The sequence below is a fragment of the Sminthopsis crassicaudata genome, chromosome 3 (genome assembly GCF_048593235.1).
Source record: "Sminthopsis crassicaudata isolate SCR6 chromosome 3, ASM4859323v1, whole genome shotgun sequence".
NCBI classification, from domain to species: Eukaryota; Metazoa; Chordata; class Mammalia; order Dasyuromorphia; family Dasyuridae; genus Sminthopsis; species Sminthopsis crassicaudata.
The window spans coordinates 627,392,757-627,401,795 of NC_133619.1; the positions used below are offsets into that span (position 1 = coordinate 627,392,757).

Consider the following 9,039-nt stretch of genomic DNA (forward strand, 5'->3'; position numbering starts at 1 on the left):
AAGATTGCTGTTCCTAGCACCTAGCACAGTATCTCCAACATAGTAAGTGTTTAATTAATGCACATTGATTGATCAAATCTGTGGAATCTTTTTCCAGCTTTAAATGGAATATTCTAGTGTTTCTAAACCACATTGGACCCTTCAAAGATAATAAGTAACTTTGGAGAGCTATGGCTGGGAGGTTTGGAACAACCTTTCTATTCATTGTCTCCTTTCAACCTCCCAACAACATAGACCTTACAGTTATTAACATTGTCATTTTATAGACAAGAAAGCAGTCTTAAAGAGATTGAGGCCCTTGTTCATGGTCGTGTAGACAGGTAGTAGCAGAAGCAGTTTTTTTTAAGTCTTTATTTCATGCCCTGTGCTCAAACACCTGTGCTGTGCAAATATGGATATCATTGAAAGCACTGGCTCGATGTCAGTGAGAATTATGAGGATGGAGCTCATGGAAACCCACAGAGGGTAGGTACTCTTCTTTCATGGGAAAACTGGCCGCCTGTAACCAAAACTAGCCCCCTCCTCATTTTTTCCTCCCTGCTTTTGGCAGCCTTAGGCTTTCTTGCCAGCCCTCAACTTTCATCAGCCTCAGTTTCTCTCCCTATTTTCCATGTATCATATCAAATTTACTCATTTAATTAATAGTAACGTTTCTGAGTCTGGGATAAGAGTAAAATATTTTGATTGCCCATTTCACTCAGACTGCATATCATAAATGTAAATATATCACATTTTCATTCTGTTTATTTTGGTTTTGTTTGTGTTTGTTTTTTTTTTTCTTTTTTGTTTGTTTTTTTGTTTATTTATTTATTTATCTATTTATTCACTTATTTCTTTATTCATTCATTCATTCATTCGTTTGTTTGTTTATTTATTTTCTTGATTTACAGCCCCAGTGGCAGCCACTGGGCAAGCATCGGCAGAGAACATGATTGTGTGCGCGCAGAGACCCTCCCCACTGTCCGGCTTGTCAGATGTCCACCATGTCCAGCAAGTTGGAGAGGTGCCGCTCCCAGACGAGCTCCTCCTGTCGAGTGCGCTCAATCAGGCTTTCTAAGTGTCTCAGCTTGTGGGTCAGAGAGCCGCCCATGGCCGGGGCCGGCCTCCGCCCCTCGGCGGCCTTCTGGTCCCGGGGGCTGTTGGGCGCTGACCCTCGGAGGACGGGCCGCAGAGCCTGAGGCGTCGATAGGAGAGCTTGAGGAAGGTAGACGGGGAGGGGGCTGGAGTCCGGGCCCTGCTCGGCGTCTCCCGACAGCCAGTGACGCAGCTGCTGTTCGAACCTCCTGCTCTCCTCCTTCTCCAGCTGCAGGCTGGCGGCCAGGCGCCCCGGGAGCTAGCTCCTCGGCCGAGGCGGGGCGGGCCAGCTCCTGGGCGTCGGGCACGCGGCCGGTTTGGCCGCTGTCGGGGGCCCTGGTCCGCCGTAGGGAACGTGGAGCCACGACGGGGAGAGGCTCTTGGCGGAGCGCCAAGGCTTTAGGCCCAAAGGTCGGCGGGCGGGCCGCTGCACCACCTCCTTGTGGGTCTGCAGCCGGGCGTGTGCCCAGGCCCCGGGGACCTGGTAGCTTTGTAAGTGGCTCTTGAAAAAGTAGACGCAGATGTGCCCATCTTGGCTCAGAGCCTCTGGCGTGACGGGCAGACTGGGAGGCTTCCAGTCCCGCAGCTTGTGATTAATGCACAGAGCGATGATGTCATCCCACGGAATCTCCTCCCCACGGGGCCCCGTGTCGCCCAAGGCCCCCAGGTCTTGGTTCGTCCACTTGGCGTACGTCCGACTCAGGAGGTTGTCCAGCTGAGACTGCAGGATGGGCTGCGTCTGGCCACAGCTCGGGATCTGCGAGACGTAGCGGGAGATGGCGTTGCACGCCAGAGGCCAAGGAGCGCCCGGGGCGGGGAGGTCCACGGGGGGCAGCTGCAAGGAGAGAACGACCTTCTTCAGCCAGGCCAGGTGGCCGGGCGCGTTCCAGCGCAGGGGAGGAAGCAGCTTGTTGCCGCCCGGCTCGGCGAACTCCGTGATGGGCCAGGACAGCTGGCAGAGCTGCTCGGAGGAGGCCACGTCCGCCAGGAAGTGCAGCACGCCGTTGAAGAGCTCGATGATGGCGCCGGGCTCCTGCCAGGCCAGGCCGGCCACACGCCGCTCCTTGCGGTCCTGGAAGAAGCGCTCGCTGAACTCGCGCCTGACGCCGTCCTCGATGTACTGGGGCAGGGTCTGGCAGCAGAGCTCCGGGGAGCTGGGGCAGCGAGACACCAGCCACTGGACGGCCTGCGACACCCTGTTGGTGCCTTGGACATCGTTGACGGCAGCTGGGATCTCCAAGACCGTGTAATCCGAGAGAAGCTGCGAGGAAAGCAAGTCCCGAAGCCTCAGACCCTCCTCCGCGTCCCTCACGCTGGCCCCCTCGCGGCCGGGCACCAGAACCACCAGGGGCACCGGGGGCTGCAAGGGCTTGGCCTGCAGCAGCTGTTGGAGCCGCAGCAGGGCCGAGAGCCAGGACGCGTCCTCCTCGGCCGCCACCACACTCTTGCCGCGGGGGGGCAGCACGAAGAGAAGGCCGCTGGTGCCCAGAAGGGCCTTCTGCGTCTCCGTGGCATCCAGGGCCCAGTCGCTCAACAGGCCGTGGGCCACCTTAATGCACACGTTGACCCGGACCGCTCGAGCCCCTTTGGGGCTCCAGGCCTTCAGCAGGGTCAGCGTCTGGATCCCCTGGGAAGCGTGACGGGCCCCCTTTTGGAAATCTTCCCCACCCATGAACTTGACCTTCAGCCAAGTCTCTAGCATCCTGCTGGGATAGCCAGAGGCGGGCTCTTCACTGTCGGCCTCTTCACCGTCCGGCAGCGCCAACACCAGCTTCCAGAACACCTGTTCCCGCTGCCCAGGGTAATGCTCGGCGACGAGGGCCGGCAGGTCCAGAGGGCTCCACACCGCTTCACTGAGCAATTGCTGGTAGAAAGAGTGAACCTTCATTGGATGGATCGTCTTGTTTCTCGTCCACTGTAACCTGGTGCAGGAGAGCCCCAGTTTTCCCGGGTGCCCCAGATCCGGGACTCCTTTGGCCAGGCGCTCTTTAGCAAGGGGACACTGGGCACGGGGGCCCAAGGCCTGCAATCCGTTGCTGAGGTCCACACGGCAGGGGGCCGCGGGGAATGGTCTCCTCTGTCTCTGGAGTTTTTTCCGCGCTGCCAGGGCTTTCCTCCACCTCTGCCAGTATTGACAGAGGCCCTGAAGTTCCTGCAGGGTCTCTCGGGCACTCTGGAAAATCTCCTCTGGCAAGAAGAGATCCATGAGGCGATCGCAGACGTCTTCAGAGCAGCGGGCCACACAGGCCCTCCTCTCGGTCTCCAGGGCGCTCTCCAGCTCCTGGGCCCGTCTTTGTTCTTCAGCTCTCTTCTGTTCTTCTTGAATTCTTGCTCTTTCTTCCTTCAGTTCCTCAGCGGCGGTCTGCCTCAGCATGTCCCCGGTGGTGGTGGCCAGGAGCTCCTCCGTGAGCACTTGGGAAAGCCTCCAGGCCGCAGCGGCGTAGGCAGCTCCGGCCTGGCCGACTTCTTCATAGTAGCCTCTGAGGACGTCCCGGGCAAGGTCTTCCACGACCCCCACGAGGTCCGAGTCGGTGTAGCTCGGCCGAGGCCGGGGAGCAGGCAGCTCGGGCCGCCCCACGGGCTGGAAGCCAGATGACGAGGCAGCCCCTGGCAGGACAGGGCCGGGAGCCCCGAGGGCTGGCGGCAGCCCGGCGCTCTGGGTCAGCAGCGGCTGAGGCAGGGGCGGGCAGGGCTGCGGCGGAACACACAGCGCCAGCGCTTCGGTCCCAGGGCTGCCTTCTTCCAGCTTGCCGCCTCCCCCCCTCTCCACAGCGGGTTTCTGTCCACGCGGAGCAGACTCGGGGGCCGCGCTCTCGCCCACGTATTCGTTGTGGGTGTTGAAGCTACACGCCGGGATGTGACGAGGGACGGGGGGTAACGGCCCCCCATTCACCACTTCTCCAACGGAGACGGTGAGCTTCTCGGTGATCAAAGGGCACTTCTTTGCCTTGGCTGAGCCCCCGGCTTCCAAGAAGGCGGACCGCTTCAGCTCCACGCAGCCATCAGACACCGCGAGGCCACAGGAAGTCAAGAAGTCGCTGGCTTCCTGGGCATCTCGAAACAGTAACATGGGCACCAGGTGATCCACCGGAAAGCGTGTGGATCTCCGAGCGCTCCCCGTGTAGGCCACGAGGAGAGCCCGCAATGCCTCTTTCCGGATCTGATGGAAGTAGCAGTGCAGGAGGCAGGCGTTGAGGTAGGAGGCAGAGCGCACCAGCTTGAAGAACCGGACAAAGTTGTTGCTGTTCACAACCGCCAAAGCCTGCACCGCAAATTTCACCTCGGGGGAGTTTCGCACCTCGGGCCGGAACTGCTGCACCTCTCTCAGAATGTCGCCCTGGTGGAGATGGAGCAGAACTTGGTAGCCTCGGAATTCCGCTTCCCGCGCACAGAGGACGCCCTCGTCGGCCAGGTCCTGGTACATCTCCTTAAGGCTCTGCAGGCACTTGGTCATGTTCTCCTGGTTAATCTTGGCGTCGAAGGAGCCCACGGGCTCCTCACACATCGAGTGCGCACAGTGGATGTGGAAGCGGGTGCACTTCTCCATCAGCGACACGGTGAGCGGGTCACCGAGGTGCTGCTGGGTGATGTCCTTCCTGATGGCGCGGGTCCTGTTCCACACAAAGTCGTACCAGTCGCGCGAGCTCCCTTCCCTCCGGTCCAGGACCTGAGTGACCAGGTAGTCCATGGTCATGCCCAGCACCCCGGAAGGACGCAGCTCCTGAGGCAGAGGCTCCTCCTGGTCAGCGGAGGAGCGGCTGTATTCCTTGATTGCCGCCGCGTGGTCCACCTGATCTGTGCCAGGGATCACTTCGAAAGAGCTCAGCTGCTTCCTGCTCTCTCTCATGTAGCGCTCTTTCTCAGGACACATGTCCCGGCACGTGCCCCAAAAGCCTTTGGCTTGGTCCAGAGCCGTTCTCTTCCCGCGAGCTTGCCTCAGGATCTTATCCCTCCGGTCCAGGAGGCGGTACTTGTCCTCCGACGTCTCGGCCACCGCGCCCATCAAGGTGCTCAGGCTGCTCACTGACAGTCCCGGCAGGTCTGAGCTCGGGATCTCAGGCCCACAATCCAAGGGCTCCCCCTCAGACTGCAGAGACTCGGGCTGCCTCGATTTCTTCACTGGACAACTCTTCCCGAGAAGGCTGCTGCTCTGGCCAGTTGCAGGTCTCCAGAGGGCTTTGGGCAGCGGGGAGCGCTGGAAACCAGAGTCTTCCCAGCTCTGACTCGCTATTTTCTCCTTTGGGAAAAAGGTCTTCTTCCTGGGACTTCTGTTGTTCTCGCGCCAAAAGAGGAGGACTCTGTGCAAGCCTTTCCCTTTCCCTTTCTTCCGAGCCCGGGCTCCAGAGGCGTGGTCCCAGAAGGGCACAGAGCCGAGCTTGCCTCGGCGCCGGGGATGGATGCGCCGCACCTTCCTCAATCGGCCAAAGTGCTCCTGCAGGATGGCTCTGTCCTTGAGGTAGTTGGGGATCTTCTTGCACTGAATGGCGGGGAGCTCGCTGGGGGACAGGCTGCTCGAGCTCTCCACGCTCTCCTTCTTCCCTCCGCGGCGGGAAGGGGTAGCCCTGCAGGCGGACACTTCCTGGCTCCTTTTGCCACCCATCTCCTCTTCCTTCAGCCGGGGGGCGAACAACGTGGACCAGGTGGCTCCCGCTCCAGCGCTTTGCTCCGTCTCACTGGATTCTACACTGCCCACTTCCTTTTTCATTCCTGTGCTTCCCAGGTGGCCGCCTCCTTTGTTACTCCTCAGCGTGTCCTGCAGCGTCCCCCCGAACGAGCCGCCAGCCCGTGGGCGAGCCAGGCGAGGAGGGCGCTTCTTTCGAGGATGATCTCCCTGGGACAAGAGCTGCATGTCCTCCACACAGTCGTAATCTCGTCTCCTGGGTGAGCCGTCGTGCTCTTTCTTCCTTTTCGGCCCCTTCACGTGGCCAGAGAGCGACCCTCCGTGGCCAGCAGCATCTCCCCTTCCTAGCTTGCCCTCTGCTTTGCTCCTAGGAAAGGGCTCCCCTCCAGAGCCCGAGGAGGCGAAGCTCGTGAAGCCGCTCCCTGAACTCCCAAATGCTGGTTTAGGGCCCCTCTTTTCCTCCTCCACATTCTGACTTGGAGAGGCAAAAGTGGAGGAGGGAGGCTTGCTAGATGCGTTGGAGAAAGGAAGACTCGGGCTGCTGCCTGAGCTGCTTGAGCCCTGGGAAAACGTGAAGGAACCCAGCGCCTCAGGCCCCCCACTAACTGGGAGGGAGAAGGGGAAAGAGGCCGGACTGATGTCGCTCTCCATCTTCTCCGGCTCCGATTGGGCCCCAAAGATTGGTCTGAAGACTGAGCCTTCAGGAGCCTTAAAGCTGAACTCGGATGCCCCCAAACTACAGCCGGATGCCTTCCGGCTACGGTGTCCAAAGCCCGGGGTGCTGGGGAAAGTTCCGTTGTTGGTGGGCATCTTGAAACTAAATCCCGATGCACTGGGGGTTGCAGAAGGCGCCTCGAAAACAGGAGCCTGGGGGCCTCCGGAGGTGCTCGGGAATCCGAGCTTAGAACCTGAGGAAGACTGGGTCCCCCAAGAAGTCTGGGCCAATCCCGTGCTCTGCCCCGAGCCCACGGCGCTCGGGCTGGTGCCTGAGCTGCTTGAGCCCTGGGATAACGTGAAGCAGCCCAGCGCCTCAGGCCCCCCACTAACTGGGAGGGAGAAAGTGAAAGAGGCCGGACTGATGTCCCTCTCCATCTTCTCCGGCTCCGATTGGGCCCCAAAGATTGGTCTGAAGGTTGTGCTTTCAGGAGCCTTAAAGCTGAACTCGGATGCCCCCAAACTACAGCCGGATGCCTCCCGGCTACGGTGCCCAAAGCCCGGTTTGCTGGGGAAAGCTCCGAGGTTGGTGGGCATCTTGAAACTAAATCCAGACGCACTGGGGGTTCCAGAAGGCGCCGTGCATTCAGGAGCCTGGGGGGCTCGGCAGGTGGCCGGGAATCCGACCGTGGATCCTGAGGAACACTGGGTCCCCCAAGAAGTCTGGGCCAATCCCGTGCTCTGCCCCGAGCCCACGGCGCTCGGGCTGGTGCCTGAGCTGCTTGAGCCCTGGGATAACGTGAAGCAGCCCAGCGCCTCAGGCCCCCCACTAACTGGGAGGGAGAAAGTGAAAGAGGCCGGACTGATGTCCCTCTCCATCTTCTCCGGCTCCGATTGGGCCCCAAAGATTGGTCTGAAGGTTGTGCTTTCAGGAGCCTTAAAGCTGAACTCGGATGCCCCCAAACTACAGCCGGATGCCTTCCGGCTACGGTGTCCAAAGCCCGGGGTGCTGGGGAAAGTTCCGTTGTTGGTGGGCATCTTGAAACTAAATCCCGATGCACTGGGGGTTGCAGAAGGCGCCTCGAAAACAGGAGCCTGGGGGGCTCCGGAGGTGCCCGGGAATCCGAGCTTAGAACCTGAGGAAGATTGGGTCCCCCAAGAAGTCTGGGCCAATCCCGTGCTCTGCCCCGAGCCCACGGCGCTCGGGCTGGTGCCTGAGCTGCTTGAGCCCTGGGATAACGTGAAGCAGCCCAGCGCCTCAGGCCCCCCACTAACTGGGAGGGAGAAAGTGAAAGAGGCCGGACTGATGTCCCTCTCCATCTTCTCCGGCTCCGATTGGGCCCCAAAGATTGGTCTGAAGGTTGTGCTTTCAGGAGCCTTAAAGCTGAACTCGGATGCCCCCAAACTACAGCCGGATGCCTTCCGGCTACGGTGTCCAAAGCCCGGGGTGCTGGGGAAAGTTCCGTTGTTGGTGGGCATCTTGAAACTAAATCCCGATGCACGGGGGGTTCCAGAAGGCGCTGCGAAGACAGGAGCCTGGAGGGCTCCGGAGTTGGCCGGGAATCTCAGCGTAGATCCTGAGGAAGACTGGGTCCCCCAAGAAGTCTGGGCCAATCCCGTGCTCTGCCCCGAGCCCACGGCGCTCGGGCTGGTGCCTGAGCTGCTTGAGCCCTGGGAAAACGTGAAGGAGCCCAGCGTCTCAGGCCCCCCTCTAACTGGGAGGGAGAAAGTGAAAGAGGCCGCACTGATGCGGCTCTGAGTCTTCTCCGGCTCCGATTGGGCCCCAAAGATTGGTCTGAAGACTGAGCTTTCAGGAGCCTTAAAGCTGAAGTCGGATGCCCCCAAACTACAACCCGATGCCTCCCGGCTACGGTGCCCAAAGCCCGGTTTGCTGGGGAAAGCTCCGAGGTTGGTGGGCATCTTGAAACTAAATCCAGACGCACTGGGGGTTCCAGAAGGCGCCGTGCATTCAGGAGCCTGGGGGGCTCGGCAGGTGGCCGGGAATCCGACCGTGGATCCTGAGGAACACTGGGTCCCCCAAGAAGTCTTGGCCAATCCCGTACTCTGCCCCGAGCCCACGGCGCTCTGGCCAAAAAGCCAGGACTGACCGAATCGAAATGGTGGCTGAACCTGGAACGTTCCCAGGGAGCCACTGGTAGAAGAGGAGAGCAAAGAAATCACTTCCTCCTCTAAGTTTGTCTTCATCGCGGCCATCCCAGCAGCTCCTGGAAGCACGCACAGAAGGACAGGCAGACAAAGGTAGACGCCGAAAGGAATCAGACTTACCTGGCTTTCCCGGAAGTCAATCCTACCTGTGAATCTCCACAAGCCGGCTTTTCCTTTAGTCCTTGTGAATCTGCTCTTCTCCAAGTGTCCCCAGTCAGCACCAAAGTGGAATCTCAGATGCTCTTCTTCCTGAATGCTGGCTCCTTAAATCCTCCCAGAGAAGGGGCTTGTGGGAGGGAACTCCTTCTAGACCAATGAGCAAGCCCTTTGAAAGGTGTTAACTCCTTTCAGCATCCTGAAAGTGTCAAGTGCTTTTAAAGGTGCGAACGAAAGGTCTGAATTCTGCCCTACAGAATTGTTAGGTACCTACTTAGCACCCAGGAAGGAACCTAGCTAGCATTCCCCCCTTTCTTTTGATTTAGCACATAGGGTGGTCATGACCTTGAAACAGGTAGACATTGCCC

General features: G+C 59.5%; 1 pseudogene; it reads right to left on the minus strand.

The window, feature by feature from the left end:
* Positions 1–970: 970 nt before the first annotated feature.
* LOC141562553 (germinal-center associated nuclear protein pseudogene) lies at positions 971–8,554 on the minus strand (annotated as a pseudogene).
* Positions 8,555–9,039: the final 485 nt, after the last annotated feature.